Genomic DNA, 18533 nt, shown 5'->3' with positions numbered 1-18533 from the left:
TCACATGAACTCGGGATGGATACATTCTGGTGCCCATTTGAAAGACTGTTTGAAAAGGAATAGCGGAAGACAGTGTGTATGTTGCATATATACATGTGTGCAGGCAAGTGGAGGGTCTATTCTTTGAAGACCAATGCCAGGAGTATTTGTAATGATTAGCCAAGAAGGCTGTGTGGTGCATTAGGGTAAAAGCCAAAGCTTGTATTTTTCAATTGGACAAATAGTCTGGTTGCAGAGAAATTAAATTTTTCACTATTTCTAGGGAAGTTGGCAGAAGCTTCTCTTAGGTTAAAAGAACCAGACATGTTTACCCTTGAAGGACAGAAGTTTTAAGAGAATCCAATAACTGTCTGAAATGGTTAAAGTGCTACATAAGGAAAGAATGTATATGCTGGAGGGTCAAACCTAAGTTAGCAGGGAAGATCACAAGGAGCCAGAGTCACAGCAATGGTAGAAGACAAACTTTGTAACAAAGTTATGGTTGTCCAAAAATGGAATGAGCTTCCTTGATGAGGTAGTGAAGGCCTTGTTACTAAAAGAAATTGGAAAAGAAGATTAAAACATTGAATTGTACCAAGTTGTTTCAGTATTAAAGCTTATAAGAAGATGTGGTTTATGTGTCAAGGCTAAGAGAAGGAGCTGAGTCAGCATCAGAGACAAATATACATTCCTCAATTATGTCAAGAAAGAATGAACTTCATAAGGCCAGATTTCCTTTCTGGATTCCTCAGTCATGCTTACTGTAGTATGTGAATAAGAAAATTAATGTATTTTTATCTGTTGGCAGCCATTTGATGGCTGAAATTACCAGAAAGAAAAACTTTAGACCTCACCTGCCATCCCCCACCAAAAATTAACATTAGAGAATGGAAATATATTTTAAAGGGGAAAAAGAGAAATCAGTTTGTTTCTTCATTGGTTGTGGATCTGGAGAATAAGAATTTAATCTCAAGGAGAATAGATTTAAAAATAACACTAAATTCATTTACTTATGTTTAAAAGGCTCCTGAGCTTCTGGTACATTGAGAAGATAAAGGATCATGTTTTTAAGCATCTCAGAAATTTTCTGTTATTTCAGTTTCTCCTTATTGAGGCAATGTGTTTCATTTAAAAAATTAAAAATATTTAAGAATTTACAAGTAATGCACAAATATGTTCTTATGAAATAATGCCTGACATATAGCAGCAATTATTAAATACTCAATGAATAATTATTGGGAGAAAAAGTAAAAGAAATTTTCCTCAATATCTTTCCTCACCCTAAATTCTATTTCTCTTCCCAAACATAATTGCAGTTCTTATTCTGGTTTCTATGCTTTTGGACCTCTTTCTATATACTTGTATACAAGTATACACAATTATATAGAAATGTGCAATTTTATTTTGTGTGAGGTAGCACTTCTCCCTTACATACATTATATTTTACATATTTTTTCCATTGGTATTATAACTTAGATTTCTGTCAACTTATATAGCTTTACCGTATTTTCCTATATGTAGTATTTTATACTATGTTATATTATACTGATAGACATTCCAATGCATTCCGATTTAAAGATTCTCAGTTGAAATTTTAGGTATTTAAAACCTGGAGGATGGCAAAACTTGACTGTGTTCTTAAATACATAAATGGGCGTAGAAAATTTCTACTAGGTAGGCTTAGGAGACTTAAGGACATCATAGGCAGAAGTATTGTGAATATGAAAGGGCATGGAGGAGTGAAAAAGCTTGCTGTAATTTAATCCTTCCTTAAGGCAATACAAGAAGTTTTTTGTTTTTTTTCCCCTAAGGATTTTTATTTATTTTTTTGAGAGACAGCAAGAGAGCACAAGCAGGGGGAGAGGCAGAGACATGCTCCCCACTGATCAGGGAGCCTGATGCTGGGCTCTATCCCAGGACCCTGGGATCATGACCTGAGCCAAAGGTAGACTCTTAACTGACTGAGCCACCCAGGTGCACCAAGGCAATGCAAGAAGGTTTTATCAGGGGATATTTGGTAGTGAGGAAAGGCCACTTAATTAATCCACTTAAAATCGAGTGGGAGCAACAACTATAAACTCTGGACAAAACTCAAAAAACAACTATCTGAAGACACGGAAGAGCAACCAAAAGCAAGCTAAATCTTGAGAAGAGATGGAATTTGGAAGAAGAGAGGAAGGGTTATAGGGTAGGGTGGTCATTTTTAAGGTTTCCAGCATAAGGGCAGGCCCTAATCTATGTCAAGCTAATAAAACTCCAGTAGAAAAATCAGCAGTTTTTCTGGCCCGGAGAACCAGAACAGACTTTGGGACAACCATAGCTACTGGCAAGTGAGGAGGTAATCCTGGAAAGAAAAAAGAGCCACAGAAAGGGAACCCCAAATACTGTGTTTAAATTTTTCTCCTGTCTCTGATCCCCAAACCATGCATGCATGTGACAGATGTTAAGCAGCCCAGGTGAGGCTGAAAGAACTAGGCAGATATTTGAGCTTCTTCCATTGCAGTAAGACAGAATATGTCATTTGGGTCTGAGCAAGTAAGCGTCTTGCTAAAACAAACAAAAGTGACCCTCTTTAGAGCATTATAAAAGAATCCAGAGTCCCTATGACATAATGGTCTTGATATCTAAGATATAATCCAAAATTACTCAGCAATATGCAGACCAGAAAAATGTCAAAAAAAGAGGGCATTTTATCAGAGAGAGAGAGAAATTATAAAAAGAACTAAATGGGAATCTTATACTGAAAAATATAATATCTGAAATATGAAAATAACTTGATAGGCCAGTCAGCAAAGATAACAGAGGTAAAAGTCAGTGAAATTGAAAATAAATCAATAGAAATTATCCAATTTAAAGAACATAGAAAAAATTGGAAATGAAATGAATACGGTGTTAGGGATATGTAAGACAATATTAAAAGATCTAACATATGTAAGTTCCAGAAAAAAAGGAGAGCAATATTAAGAAAAAACACTTGAAGAAATAATGTTCCAAATTTTCCAAATTTGGCGAAAGATATAAATTTACAGATTTAAGAAGTCTGGTTAAACCCTAAGCAGGGTAAATGCGAAGAAAATTACACCAAGGCACATTATGATACACTGCTAAAAACAAGAAAAATTTATAGGTTAAAAGTTATTTTTTGATAAGGACCAAGAAATAAAAGGACACAACCCACCAAAATCAGGAACGGAAGAGGAATCATCGCTACAGGATTTATAGAGATTAAACACAATAAAGAAATGTTATAAAAATATGTCTAAAAATTGTAGTGCTTAGCATGAAATGGGTAAATTCCTTGAAAAATACAACTTATTAAACCTGAAAAAAGATGAAACCAAAAACTTAAGTAGCAACTTATCTATAAAATAAATTGAAATTTTTTAATTAAAAAAAGCTTGGGATGCCTGGGTGGTGAAGTTAGTTAAGCATCTAACTCTTGGTTTTGGCTCAGGTCGTGATCTCAGGGTTGTGAGATGGAGCTCTGCTTCTGGCTCTGTGCTCTCTGGAGTCTGTTTAAGACTCTCTTTTCCTCTCTCCCTACCCCTTATCCCTCCTTCCCCCAACTCTCTCTCTAAAATTAAATAAACAAATCTTAAAAAAAAAAAAACTTTCTATAATGAAAAATGCAGACCCAAATGGTTTCACTGGTGAATTGCATCTAACATTTAAGAAATAATGCCAATCTTACATAAAATTTTTCAAAAGATAAGGAACTTTTCCCACTTCATGAGGCTATTACCAAACCTAAAAAATATAACAAAAAAGGGAAAATTCTAGACCTATATCTTTCATGGTCATAGATGCAAACATTTTTAATAAAACATCAGCAAATTAAATTCATCAATATAAAAAGAAAATAGTATATTTTAGGATTTAGCCCAGGAATGGAAGGTTAATTTAACACTTAGGAAAATCTCACCGTATTAACAGAATAAATGAGAAATACAATATGACCGTTTTTAAAAAAAGATTTTATTTATTTATTTATAAGCTCTCTGCTTAGCAGGGAGCCTGATGTGGGGCTGGATTCCAGGAGCCTGGGATCATGACCTGAGCCGAAGGTAAAGGCTTTAACCCATTGAACCGCTCAGGTGCCCCTATAATATGACCATTTTAATAAATATATAAAAAGTATTTGATGATGCCCATTCATAATTTAAAAAGTCTCAGCAAACTAGTAATAGGAAATAACTTCCTTGATTTGAAAAATGCATCTATGAAAAACTTAAAACTTAACAAACATCATATATAATGGTGAAATATTGAATGTTTTCTTTCAAGATGGAGAGCAAGATAATTAAAGCCCATGTTCATTCATCCTACTTGACATTGTGTCAGAAGCCTTAACCATTGTAACGAGGGAAAGAGAGCAAACAGTATAAAAATATGAAAGGAAAAAAGTAGAACTCTCTCTTATCTACAAGGTCCCATAATACAAGGTCTTCTGTATTTTAAAATACTACGTGGGTGGAGATAAAGATTTCATGGTAAATAATGGGAAGAATGACTTTGTTTTGATTCAGTTTTAAAAATTAAAACAAAAATTAATAAAAATAAGTCTATGTAATTGGCAGAATTTCACTTGTAATTCTAACAGTGCATTAATTCTTAGAAGGAATTAGCTGCATTTTTTTTTTTAAGATTTTATTTATTTATTTGAGAGAGAGAGTGAAAGAGCATGAGAGGGCAGAAGGTCAGAGAGAGAAGCAGACTCCCCATGGAATGAGGAGCCCGATGCGGGACTCGATTCGGGGACTCGGAGATCATGACCTGAGCTGAAGGCAGTCACTTAACCAACTGAGGCACCCAGGCACCCTGACTGCATGTTTTTTTAAGAGTAATTTTTCAGGTCAAATATTGTGATAGCACCACCACTTTTGATATTATGGTATTATTACAAGGGTATTATAACAAGGGTAAGTTTTGCAAAGAAAATTTCCTATGGACTTTGCTTAATATTTTTATATTCAAATTATTATCTTTGAATAATCTACCATATCAACTATCATTCCTGCTAATTTTTGGTTTCAGTTTCTATACAGTCTCACTGTGAATTATTATTTTTTTAAAGATTTTACTTATATATTTTAGAGAAAGGAGAGCAAGTGTGAGGGGGGAAGGGTAGAGGGAAAGAATCCTCAAGCAGACTAATGATTAAGCACGGACCCCTGCTTGGGGCTCCTTCTCATCACCTATGAGGTCATGACCCTCATGGAAACCGAAAGTCAGAGGCTTAACCTACTGAGCCACCCAGGTGCCCCCTCACTGCAAATTCTTAATTCGTCAATAATTTGTGTGGTTCTTCAGCACTGTATTTCTTCTCGTCAGTTCCTGTATCTTTGCAAGACTTGCAGTTTCACTTGACAGTCACTACATACTTTTATTTTGAATGTCATTTACAATATTCTACAATGCAATATTCATAAGTCAGCTAGCCTGATTCTCAAACTTCACTAAAAAAAAATTGGCACTTTTAAAAAGTTTTCCTGTCTTTAGGCTGCACTTAAATCAGGTAAATTGATCTATGAGAATGGGACCTAGGCATCACTATTTTTTAAATATTTCATGTATTTTCAATGTGTAGACAAATTTGAAATCACTGAACCAAGATTATCAAAGATACAAAGAAATTGACCCAAATGGGTAAGATACATGCTAAGTTAATTTGTGAGGGATGTTTGAGCAAAGACTAATTTTATGAATGTTAAGTCCATTAGAGAATGCTTTCATATTTTGACACCTTTCAGTTCCTATGTAATTGTGGAGATTCAGATAATGAATATTTGGATAATGAGAGAATCTCCTCTATTATTGAATGCCAAGTATGTATGGGCTAGGAATACAGTGGTGGATTAAAATGTGTGCTGTTCCTTTTTTCTAGGCACTTATAGTCCAAAGAAGAGGAAGATATTAAAAAATATTTAATTATAAGATAATAAATAGTATGAAGGGAAAGGAAGACCTAACATAATATATGATCAAGGATGGTAACTCTGCATTAGTGACTAGTGATTTGTGCTAAGACCTAAAAGATGAGTAGAGATAACTTGGTGAAGAGGAGAAATAAGAGGGAACAGAATATTTGAGGGCCGTAAACTGAGAAGAAGCTTGTAAGCTGTAGGAAAAGAAATCAGGGACAGATGACTAGAGTAGAGTCAACAGAGAATAAAAATCAAGTCTTAAGTTGTAAAGTGTATGGGACTGTGAAAAGATAAGATTAGAAAGATGGTTTGGAATCAGATATTAATAGATCTGATATCCATACCAAAGAATTTGGAGTTTATTCTATGTATTATGAAGAAATAGCAAAGATTATTAAGCAGGAGATTGTCATGATCAGATTTAATGTTTTAGAACTACAATTCAGATAGGTAAAAAAAAAGTTGCCCAATGTGGCATCCTCAACTTAGTTTCAGAAAAGTAAATTTTTCTTAGTTTTGTTTTTCCTGCATTGCAATAAAATTGTTAAAGTAGAATGGATTTTTCACTCAAACTCTCATTATTACCCTATTACCCAAGCTAAATGCAAAAACCACATGTATAAGGACAATAAAACAAAACAAAACAAAAAACTCCGCTAGCATTCCTCAAGAGCCAAATGAATACCAATACAAGCAGAGTCTTCCTATGAGTTTTTCAGTTTGCCAAAGATAACTTGAGAGCCACATATTCAAAGGGTTGACCCCAGAGAACAATATGGCTCCAGATACCACAAATCTCTGAAGATACTGACAAGGACTAAGGCAGTTAATTTGACAGCAACAAATATGAAAATATGAAACTGTCCTTTTAGTTTGAATGACTAATAGCTAGTAGAATAGTAAGTGGGAGAGAAAAAACCTCAAAATTTTAGTTAAATAATGTTTTACATATTTTTTCTCCTTTGGACTCAAAGCAGTCACAAATGCTATAGCAGTTGCCTGGGATTTCCATAGCATTAATTAATTCAAAAGGGCAGAAAATGAATCAGAACCAGAAACTTATGTATTATGCCCTTCTTTCCTTTAAGCACTATGATAAACTCAGTATCTCTTGTGATCACAGGAGTTTGCATTTCTAAGACTTGGGTGTATCCAATTTAAAGTGGATGAAAATATGCTCCCAAACACAATAAGAAAGGGAAGTTTTTTGTTTTATTTTTGCTTTGCCTTTCTGTTTACTGAAAGTAACCAGTGATGGAAATATTTACTATTACATTTATTTGTATATTTAAGTGATAGAAATAAGACATGAAAATAATGACACTACTGAGAGAAAGCACATCTAAATAGCTTTTTTGCTTGTTTTCCAAAGATAAAGTGCACTTAAGAAAACAACTTACAGGTATGATTTAGACTTATCTTCGTTGTATTAGAAAATAGGGTTGCTTCTTGTATTAATGGAGTCCATTGCCTTCAGACCACTGACAGTTGGGAGTTCAAGAAATGAAATAGTCACATGTGAATCAGCCAAAGTGCCAATTAGATCCAGAGATACTAAATTTTAGGAGACCTTATAGAGGGTTAATTGGAACGGGGAAGCACATAATTAAACCTGGTCCTGATTATGCTGTACATTAACTGTGCAACTGTATTTCATTTAGTCTATCTCAGACCTGTATTAGCACTATACAATTATTATGCTATTACTGCTGATAATAATACCAATACAAGTAATTGAAAGTTTCCAGTGTCCCAGCACTTCGTTCCTATTTATTTTTCTACTTTTCTCTTTCTAAAATTAGAGCTCTAGTTAGGGAAGAAAGAGTAAAATGTTATAAAGTTCTGGAGAAGAAGCAATTCTTTCTAAATGAAACAGCCCCCTAAAATCTGCTGTATAGCTCTCTGGCATATTTTGTGCTAATTGTCCATGGTATTCAGTGGGACAGTGCCAAAGAGAGATATACCATATATGTAGATCAGAAAGAAAAAACTTCACTATAGGCTTATTTCTGGTCGTTTAGCTTACTTTTTGTGCTGCCACCTTTTCTTTCTTTTCAGCTGTGCAGCGTCAGTGATTACTAGTAATAGCTAAATTTACCTATAGGATTCTAATTTCTATTTTAGAATGTAAGAAAAATGGATTTCACTTTTGACTATGCTTCTTGAATTTTTTCTATTTTATCAGTTTATTTTGTTCTTTTCCTAGGGTTGTTTAAGTACTTTTTTAAACCCTAAAAATGAGGGTGTGTCAGAATTGTTGCAAGCAAAGATAGACGTAATCATATGTGGTTCTTGTTATAAACACTGTGTTGATATTGACTGCTATTTAAAATAGTAGTTCTAAGATGAATCTACTTTTAGCATTTTTCCTTTTCTAGTGAGTTTATTCTGCAACATGTAATCATTTTTTCATAAGGGTCACATTTTTGTAACACCGTTATTGTCATGGGATCAACGTAGGCTGAGGGGCTCAATATAGAATGAGTTAATTCCTCTATTACACATTCATGTATTTCTTAGATTTCTAAAGACTGCCTCTTTAAGCAACCAATGCTAATTTTACAATTTACGTGTGCATTCTGATTTCCTAACTAGTTTATTGTTTAGAAAATATTGAAAGAGTATATTTAAACTCACCATTACCAGGGTTATAGTTCCTGTTTAAATTTTGGTGTAACAAATATATAGTTGAGGTAGTATTATCATATCTAGTTTTAAGTTATATTTTTACTTTTTTTTTTTAAAGGATTTTATTTATTTGAGAGAAAGAGAGAGAGGGAGAGTGAGCATGAGTAGGGGGAGGGGCAGAAGAGGGAGAAGCAGACTCCCCACTGAGCCAGAGCCCGATGTGGGGCTCGATCCCAGGACCCCAGGATCATGACCAGAGCTGAAGGCAGAGGCTTAACTGACTGAGCCACCCAGGCACCTTTCTAATTTTTAAATTGAATTTCTTAACATCTTATCTTGATGGCTCAGAGTTACCATTGTGAACATATGATTCCTGAGCTGCTCCTTGAGTTGAGGGTTTGTTAAGACTACTTAGCTCTATATTGAATGACCCCCTAACTGCTGTATTTGTTTGAGTTCTTGTACCTGCATTTTGGGTTTCCTGCCTTTGCCTTTGTTTCTAGACTCTAAGCTGTCATTTCTGTAACTGGTGTTTTTGCCCCCAGTAACTTCTCCTTCTATGATCCTAGAAACTGTTATTTCTATTCAGTTATGGGCTGATAAGAAGAGAGAGAAAAAGATGAACACTTTATAGAGTTGTTTTTTGTTGTTGTACAGCACTTGGTGCAGATGGTTTCACATACATTATGCTATGTAACACGTCTTTGAATTGTTATTAGTTCAATTTTTTTTATATAACATTTATCGAACACCTACTATATGCCAGGCACTGTGCTAAGAACTTTACATATACTATGTCAGTTGAGTTTATTCTTGCAACATTCCAGTGAGGTGGATTAATTTACAGATAAAAATACCTAGTCTCAGGGAAGGTGAGTAACTTCCCAAGATCATACTACTAGTATGTGGTAGAATCAGGATTTGAACCCAGACATACTCCTTAAATAATTAAAAGTGGCATAATTACGTCTGAAGTAAGAGTAAATAGATTCTGAGATCAGGAATTCTCCTTTGAGAAAAGTAAATAAGCTGTAGTGTATTACCTTGCACCTGTTTTCAGCTTTGCTTCATTTCTAATTCTCCTCATTGCTGTATTATAGGGATGTTACTGTACATGGAATCTATCAAGAAATGTAGTGATTTAAGTGTGGGAAAAATGTCTAAGCAACTTAATATTCAAGACAAATTAATCCTAAAAGAATGAAGTTAACAAATATCTACCAAAGAAGGGACAATTCTTATTATTGTTAAGTAAGACATTTTCTTAATTCATAGAATCAAGAGTGTATTCTTTGCTAAATTTCGTATATCAAAAGGTATTGGTTTATGAAATTTAGTTATTAGCCAAAATACCATTCTATTTATTGTTGATAGCTGTATTCTTGGCTATTCTATGGCTTGGGGAAACAGGTTTTAATCTCAATGTTTATTTTTAAAATTATACATGATAGGAAGGAATAATTTCAAGGAGCAAAAAGCTTCAATTAGATCTTCTAATGGTAGTTGAAGTGGTGGTTAAGAACTTGGTTTTAAAGTTTATCTGCCTAGATTCAAACCCTGGCTCCACCGTTACTAGTACAAGCTTGCACATACTAGCTTTTCCTGTGCCTAGTTTCTCATATGTAAAATGGGGATAATGATAATAATACATAATAATACTCATATTTGGGTTGTTTATTTTGAGGACTAAGTAAGTTAATATGTGTAAAGCAATTAGATTAATGCTTGTTGCATTATAAGTGTTAGCTGTTGTTACTTTAATTTAAAATTTTAACCATTTTCCAAATCTTAGAGTTCTATAAAAACTGCTAAGAATCTTGTCTCTGCCTATCAAAATATTTTATTTTTCACTTTACAGATAACCTAATAATGTCTTATATCATTTCCTCTCTCTTTCCTTAAGACCTTCCCTGAACTTGACAATGACCTTCCAATGAACTTTGTAACTTCATTTTAGATCCATTTCTTGGACCTAAACACAGAAACATCCAAAGTTGCAGTATTTTATTCAGAATGGACATAGGCTTCATGTGAGGTATCAAATACAGCATCTCTTTATCTTCAGATAATTTTCCTCCAAGTTGTAAGATATTCTCTGCCTTTTGAAAATGTGATACATTAGGCAAATAGGGTAACATTGCAGCTCAGTTGCTGACTTGAGTGTTTCATGTGTGTTAGTATCCAATAATGAGAGGACTCCTTGCTTATTTGCTATTTCATTATCAAAAGAAAGTTGCAAATGGCAATTTACTCTTTAACCCCCCCCCACTATGGTATGCATGTGCAAGACAAAGATAAAAGCTATGTTTTCTTCGTGGAAGGGTGTGTGTGGAGTTAGAGGATGATTTCAAATTAGAAATAATGACAGTAATAGAGGCTTCCAATGAAGTTACTGTGACCACCAAAGGACAGAGGGGAGACGCTAACTTCTGAAGCTGAGGTATTTGATTAAACATGTAGATTGTTCTTTATGTGTACAGGTATCAAGTGTGTTGTTATTTAAGAGCCGAAGAGAGTGTGATTGAGAAAGGTGTTTATTGGATGGTTTGATGATGGCTGGGAGAGAAATATCCCGAAATATCCATAAAGCCTGCAATAAGTAAAGTAAAAAATAACATTTTAATAGGCAAAGACTTTTGTTTTTAAGACTTTTGGTTCTCTTTTATAGTAATTGTGAGAATCAGCTTATTGTAATGGTCATTTATTATTTTGGATTATAAAACTGACTTAGACAAAAATTAGACTTTGATTAGAATGTCAAATGCTTCTCTCTTTCTTTCTTTCTTTCTTTCTTGTTACCTTAGCAAAAATTTTTAAGAGCTTACAACTTTTTCATCCTCAGGTGATTTTATTTCTAAATGTTTATTTTTCAAAGTCTAGCATTGTGCCTGCGTGTGCCTCTGTGTGTGTTTGTATGTGTGTGTATTTGGTTTGGAAGAGGAGATGAGGAGAGAAGGTAAAATTTTAGGGGAAAGGAAAGGCAGTGGAAGTTAGTGTAAAGATTTGGAGACTTTTGTACCAAACAAACAAACAAACAAACAAACAAAAACCACTTAAAGCATGTTTTGTCCCTTAGAGGGAAAACTGAAACTAACCATATTATGCATATTTCAATGAGGAATGTGTATGAATCTCATAGGCAAAATTACAAGAAGAAGCAAACTTTCTAAGAGAGGGAAGAACACATAGGTAACAAAAAATTGTAGCAGAGTAAAGAGAAACTTTTTAAAAACATACTTTTAAACACAGTGTCTAATTTGGATGAAGTTTTAACAGAATAGGCTGGGCCATTTATCGATTACAACACTTTAATTTTCTCAATGTTACAAAGTGTTGATTTTGATAAAGAATTTGTTGATGCTATATCAGCTTCTCCATGTGGAGAAATGCTGCTGGGTGATTAGTTAGACTAAAGGCTCACAGCCAAAATTCAGAAGTTTGGTCCCCAGTTCTTCTGGCCTTCTGAGAATAGGAAAAAGGTACTAAGTTGTCTTGAGAGTTGATTCCCTATTAAAGAAATTCTTCATTCCTAAGGATGTCAGTTCTTTTCTCTTTCTTCATCCTCTTTCTTTTTAAAAAAATTCTCTTTTTGTCTCATGTTATTACCTTCTTCATTTATCTCTAATTAAGTAGATGCTAATTTTGGAGGTAATCCAGGGTTTATATTAACTTAGTCACATAAAAATTTTTTACATTTGTACCAAATGTTTCTACTGTAATTTTAAAGCCAAAGAGTCCTTTTTTTTTTTTTTTTTTTTACTATAAGTTTAAAGCTGAGGAATCTAAAACTTAGTAAGATTAATTGCTTTGCTTAAGATCACATATTTAGAGATCCAGGTATTTCGGAATCTGGACTAGGACTTTTGGTAATGCCACACTGCTAAATAATTGATCTCTATGCATTTTTTTTTGGTCTTGTCTTATTGATGACATATGTCAGCATATTTTTTTTAAACATCTGCTTAACCATTTGTAATTATCTTGTTTTACCTATTTCTCAATAGGTGGACACATATTGAGGAGATTTGCCTGATTGCTTTGTAGGCTCATTTACAGCTTTATATAGTATATTTATGAGGTTTAAAAATTTTTTTAAAAAAATATTTATTTATTCATTTGGCAGACAGAGATCACAAGTAGGCAGAGAGGCAGGCAGAGATAGAGGAGGAAGCAGGCTCCCTGTGGAGCAGAGAGCCTGATACGGCTTGATCCCAGGGTCCTGGGATCATGACCTGAGCTGAAGGCAGAGGCTTTAACCCATTGAGCCACCCAGGTGCCCTGGTTTTAAAATCTTAAATAAAATTTCTGATTGGGAAGAATATACTAAACCATTTATGAGATTTGCTTTTAGTAGAAAAAAACTACCATATCTTTTTGTGTCTGTTTTGATAATAAGAAGGCAGCATGGTATTTTTTTCTTTTCCAGAAATTATAGGCTTGTTAAACAATTATTTAGGATGGAGAAAAGGGCAAAATAAGTCTTTCCCACTGCTCTTTTTTTGATTTAAAAAACCCTGATTATTGGAGAAAATTTGGAAACTATAAAAAAAAACTTTCATAGTGATATCTAGAGATACCTCAAAATGCTTAAATTGATTATATCCTTGAAATTTATCTTAGGTACACATTTTTTTTAAAGGAAAAATGGTGTCTTTTTACACATGATATTTTGTAAGCTATTCTTTAAAAGTTAATGTATCATGATAATTTTTCTCATGTCATTATTCTCTTGCATTTTTCTTTTTTAAAATAAACTTTATGGGACGCCTGGGTGGCTCAGTCAGTTAGGCATCTGCCTTCAGCTCAGGTCATGATCCCAGGGTCCTGGGATTGACTCCCACATTGGGATCCCTGCTTGGCAGAGAGCCTGCTTCTCCCTCTACCTGCTCTGCCTGCTGCTCCCTCTGGTTGTCCTCTCTCTCTGACAAATAAATAAAATATTAAAAATAAAATAAACTTTATTATTTGCTATAAAAGTAACAGATATCACACACATGAAATTTAGAAAGCACATGCAAAAACAAAAGAAAAAAACCTTAATTTCCACTGTCCAGATATATTCGTTATAATATCAAGTTGTATCTATACCCAGTATTAAAATTTCCTTCCTTCTCTCTCTCTAATGTTTATATCTATATCTCCCTTTAAAACAAAAATGGAATCATATGGTAACAAATACTTTATAATCTGCTTTTTAATTTAACAGTATATCATATCATTTATATTTTCCCATGATAGCACTATTCTTTTGCATCATTTTTAATGGTTTAATGCTGTTCTATTTGTTGAATTTCAAAGTTTAATTGATCATCTATAGTTAAGGTTGTTTGTAATTTTCCACTATTCTTAACATTTTCCGCTATTCTTGATGTTGCAGTAACCGCCTTTGTAGCTCAATCTTGGCACACATCTCTGATGATTTCTTTAGTTCAGATTCTTAGAAATGAATTTTTGGTTAATCACTTTTTAAAAGTATTTAAACCATATTACCAGAATGCCCTCCAGAAAAGTCAAACCAGCAGCAGTATATGAAAGTACTCATTTTGTCACATTCATGCTTACACATACTATTGTCATCATTTTCAGTCATTGCCATCATGACAGATAGAAAATGGCAGTTTATTTTTAGTATAATTTGTATTTCTTTGAGTAGTAGTAAAATGGAATATTTCTTCATTTGTTTTTTGTTCGTTTGCATTTCTTTCTTTCTCCCCTTCCCCTTCCTTCCGTCCCTCCCTCCTTCCTTCCTTTCTTCCTTCCTTCCTCCCTCCCTCTCTTTCTTTCTAAATTTCTTGCTCATAGCCTTTGAGAAGTAGCAAAGATTTTGGAGTCAGACTCTTGGTGACAGAGTTTGAATCTTGGCTCTACTGTCACTACTTATCAGCTCTGTAACCTTGGGTGTTTACTTAATCATTCAGTGCCTGTTTCCTTATCTGTAAAAGTTTGCTATATGTCATAGGGTTGTTGCAAGGATCAAATGAATGAAGGTACATAAAAAATACTTAGAACTGTCCAGCACAGAGTAATGCACAATTTTCTAATGGGAAGTTAATTTTTATTGATTTATGAGAGGTCTTGATATGCTAAAGTATTAACTCTTTATTATATATGATGTAAGTGTTTTTCTAATCTTGTCATTTTGCCTTCAATTAAAAATTTTTAAAAAGATTTTTAAATTTATTTGTGTTAGAGAGAGAGAGGATAAAGAGAGCACAAGCAGGGGGAGCTGACAGCAGAGGGAGAAGCAGGCAGAGGGAGAAGCGGGGAGCCCAGAGTGGGACTCCATCCCAGGACCTTGGGATCTTGACCTGGGGTCAAGGCAGACATTTAACCGACTGAGCCACTCAGGTGCAATGAAAATTTTTAGAAAATCAATTTTCGGGGCACCTGGGGGCCCAGTGGGTTGAGCCTCTGCCTTCTGCTTGGGTCATGATCTCAGGGTCCCGGGATCGAGCCCCACATTGGGCTCTCTGCTCCGTGGGGAGGCTGCTTCCACCCCCCCCCCCCACCTGCCTCTCTGCTTACTTGTGATCTCTGTCAAAAAAATAAATAAAATCTTAAAAAAAGAAAATCAATTTTCTGGGGTGCCTGGGTGGCTCAGATGGTTAAGCGTCTACTTTTAGCTCAGGTTGTGATCCCCAGGTCCTGGGCTCCTGGGATCAAGCCCAGAGCCAGGCTTCCTGCTCAGTGGGGAGTCTACTTCTCCCTCTCCCTCTGCCTCTCCCTTCTCTCTGTATCTCTCTGTCTCAAATAAATAAGAAAAAATTTAAAAAAAAAAGAAAATCAATTTTCTCATCAAATTTAAAGTTTTGTTTTTCTCTTTTTGAGTTTCTTCCTTTGGTGTCATTTTTAGAAATAACTTTCCCACCCAATATTATGTAAATATTCACATATATTTTACTATGACATTATCATGATTTTATTTTTTATACTTTTATTCTTTTAATCCATCTGGAGTTTATTTTATTGTGTGATAGCAATTAAGATATAAAGAACCAATTGTTCCAACAATATTAGTCATGTAATCCATCTTTTTTTTTTTTTTTTAAGATTTTTTATTTATTTATTTGACAGACAGAGATGACAAGTAGGCAGAGAGGCAGAGAGAGAGAGGAGGAAGCAGGCTCCCTGCTGAGCAGAGAGCTCGATGCGGGACTCGATCCCGGGACCCCGAGATCATGACCCGAGCCGAAGGCAGCGGCTTAATCCACTGAGCCACCCAGACGCCCCATGTAATCCATCTTTAAAACACTACAGTTATCACAGGCTAAATCCTTAAGAGATATTTAGGTCTATTTCCAACTTCTCTTGCTAATGATCAATCCGGCCATTCATCTGGCACACTTTTCAATCAATGATTTATACACATACACACACATATGTATGTGTGTGTGTGTGTGTGTGTGTGTGTGTGTATTTACTCTTCTTTTTCAAATTATCTTGGGTATTGTCAAACATTTATTTTTCCAGGTGAACTTTAGAATAATTTTATCATTTCTTTCCCAACCCCCCCCAAAAGCTCTGTGATTTTTATAGAAGTATGATAAATTTATAAAACACCTTGAGTTCATATTATTTTTTAAACTGATGCATTGTATTTTACTTTAAGGATATATTTTTAATTTAAATAATCCACTGTACTTAACACATAGCAGACACTCCTTGGAAATTCTTGAATAAATGTCAGTTGTGTTAATACTAATGAACTGCTAGAAATTTAGGTTGTTTTAATTTTTTCTGTATCATAAGCAATACTTCAATGAAAATATTTAATATATAAATCTTGGAATGCTACCGTGATTGCTTCTGTGGAATAAATTCCTAGACATTTAAAATATAGTTCAAAGAGTATTTTTAATGATTTTGATATATTGCCAAGTTGCCTTTCAGAAAGGATGCACAAATTTATACTTCCCTCAACAGTTTGAAACCATCCTGTCATGATCAGTTTCTCCTTTGTCTTCTCATTGAAGTGCAATAACAATATCTAATGAGTTTATATTTCATGGTAGAAGAGACATTTTACTTTTTAAATGCTTGTCACATTAAATTTGCTGAATTTTGAGTAAATACATATCTCTTTCACTATAGGATATTTAAAAAACCAATGTAGATGTAATTCCACATGCTTGAGCAGAATCACATGTGCAGGAAAACAGATAATAATAACAAACAATAATAATAATAATAATAAATAATAATAATAAACAGTAAATATTATTCTAGGACAATGCCTTAAGGTTTTTTCCCTTATCCTACTTTATTTTTACTTCTTCTTACTGTGAAATCACTTCTTCCTCTCTCTTGATAAAAACAAAGACTGGTTACTTAGTATCTATCTGATTTTAGCTCTTTTAAGAGTGACAAAGTTTTCACTCATACCTAGCATGACCAACTTCACTTTTTCTAGGACCTACTGGCGTTAAGTTGTAATTTTTTTTGTAGGAAAAAATTTAGATTTATTTTGATTTGTCCTTATGTACCTGGGAACTGAGATTTAAACAAGAAAGTAAACTAACATTACAGTTTTGAGTAGTTGGATGGAAAGAAGCTAATAAACAAAGGGTTTTAAGTATTTTGGTTCCTTCAGTTTTTATCGATTTTTTCATTCTTCCTCTTTATCCCTCTTGATGTAGTATATGTACTATAAAAAAAGAATAAGCTTCAATCATGATAGTATAGTTATTGTTACTGTATTTTAAAAAAGTGAAATCCTATTTTTTAAAAAACAAATACCAACATCTTCAGTATCTCTGTAACTAACAACTTGACTTTTTTTGTATAAAGGGGCTTTTTTGTAGATTGTTTTAAGAGCTTTTAGTTTGCTGAAGAACAGTATCCCTTAATACTTCTTTTACCCCCCCTTCTTCTTCCTAACCTCTCTCCATCTCTCATCTCCTCTCTCTTCAGCCACCACATTCCACACCCCCACCTCCCCCCCTTTCACCCTGTCCTTCCCATTTCTGTTTCTTTTTCTTTCTGTGTAGGTTTAGTGAACGTTCAAGAAACACAACTGTCAGGTCTGGAGCCTGAAATGTTCCATCAGTAGTACAGTAGGTTTTCCCCATTTTCAGTAGTTGCCTGGGGAGATTTGAGTTGCTCTATGCTGGGCTTATAGAATGCGGTCATGGGTTTCAATGATGGCTATGAAGAATTCTTCTCTCTCTCTCTCTCTCTCTTTTTTTCCCCTTCTCTTTCACCTGATAGAGATCATGTGAAACTTTTACCTTTAGCAAGAGTGCTGTGATTTAAAAATCCTCTTTCCTCATGTTTTCCCATATTTCCAGTGCCCATCTTTTGAAATGAAGTATTAACCATTAAAAGACAGGAATGTAGAGAAAGTGAGTGAAAGATTCCACTTATAATTATACTGACCTCTCTATCAGACATGCATGGATTATGTCTTGAGCATTAAGTACAACAATTTTCTAATCCTGGGATGACTCTCCCCTGACAGCCAGCTTGCCTTTCTCTCTCTGTTCCCACTCTCATCTCTACTCTCTCCCCTTGCCAGTTATTTGGAATCCCAGTTTATTTTAATATTGACCTGAATTAATCTAATTCAGAAGGTATAGATCCAGCAGGGAAAAAAAAATCACATTATATATATACATAAATGATTGAGAGCAACTGAATTTTTTTTTTTTTTAAATCCTGTTTGCGTTAGATCTGCAGTTGCCTCTATTACTGTAATCATGTATCTTTCAGGGATTGCTACTAGAGATATTTAGTGCGTTCTTTAGGACCAGACCATTTCTTCTGTCTTTCTTGTATTCTATTCATTGCTTTATTGTTTAGAGATCTGAATTCTAGTCTCAAATCATCTTTGGTTGGGGCACCTGGGTGGCTCAGTGGGTCAAATCATCTTTGGTTCTTTGGAGTTTGGAGAACTGGATTCCAGGCCCAACTCTCTTGGCTTCTAATTATTAAGTAGGTACTTACCTGATCAAGTTGTTTTAAGTTCTCTAGGCCTCATCTTCCTTCAGGTGTTACACTCTGGTT

At 34.3% G+C, this 18533-nt stretch overlaps 1 protein-coding gene across 18 annotated transcripts in view; it reads left to right on the top strand.

Annotated features, from left to right (window-relative positions):
- Positions 1 to 18533, top strand: part of SOX6 (SRY-box transcription factor 6) — a 607305-nt gene that overhangs the window by 199202 nt on the left and 389570 nt on the right. The window contains exon 1 of one of the 18 annotated variants that reach the window (XM_032360353.1): positions 10338 to 10987. The exons of the other annotated variants lie outside the window; for them this stretch is intronic. The gene's annotated coding sequence lies outside the window, so the exon portion shown is untranslated. Of the gene's footprint in view, positions 1 to 10337; positions 10988 to 18533 lie in introns of those variants that run through there. 18 annotated transcript variants of the gene reach the window in all.

The sequence above is a fragment of the Mustela erminea genome, chromosome 9 (assembly GCF_009829155.1).
Source record: "Mustela erminea isolate mMusErm1 chromosome 9, mMusErm1.Pri, whole genome shotgun sequence".
In the NCBI taxonomy this organism is placed as follows: domain Eukaryota; kingdom Metazoa; phylum Chordata; class Mammalia; order Carnivora; family Mustelidae; genus Mustela; species Mustela erminea.
This window is presented reverse-complemented; position numbering and strand designations above follow the sequence as displayed.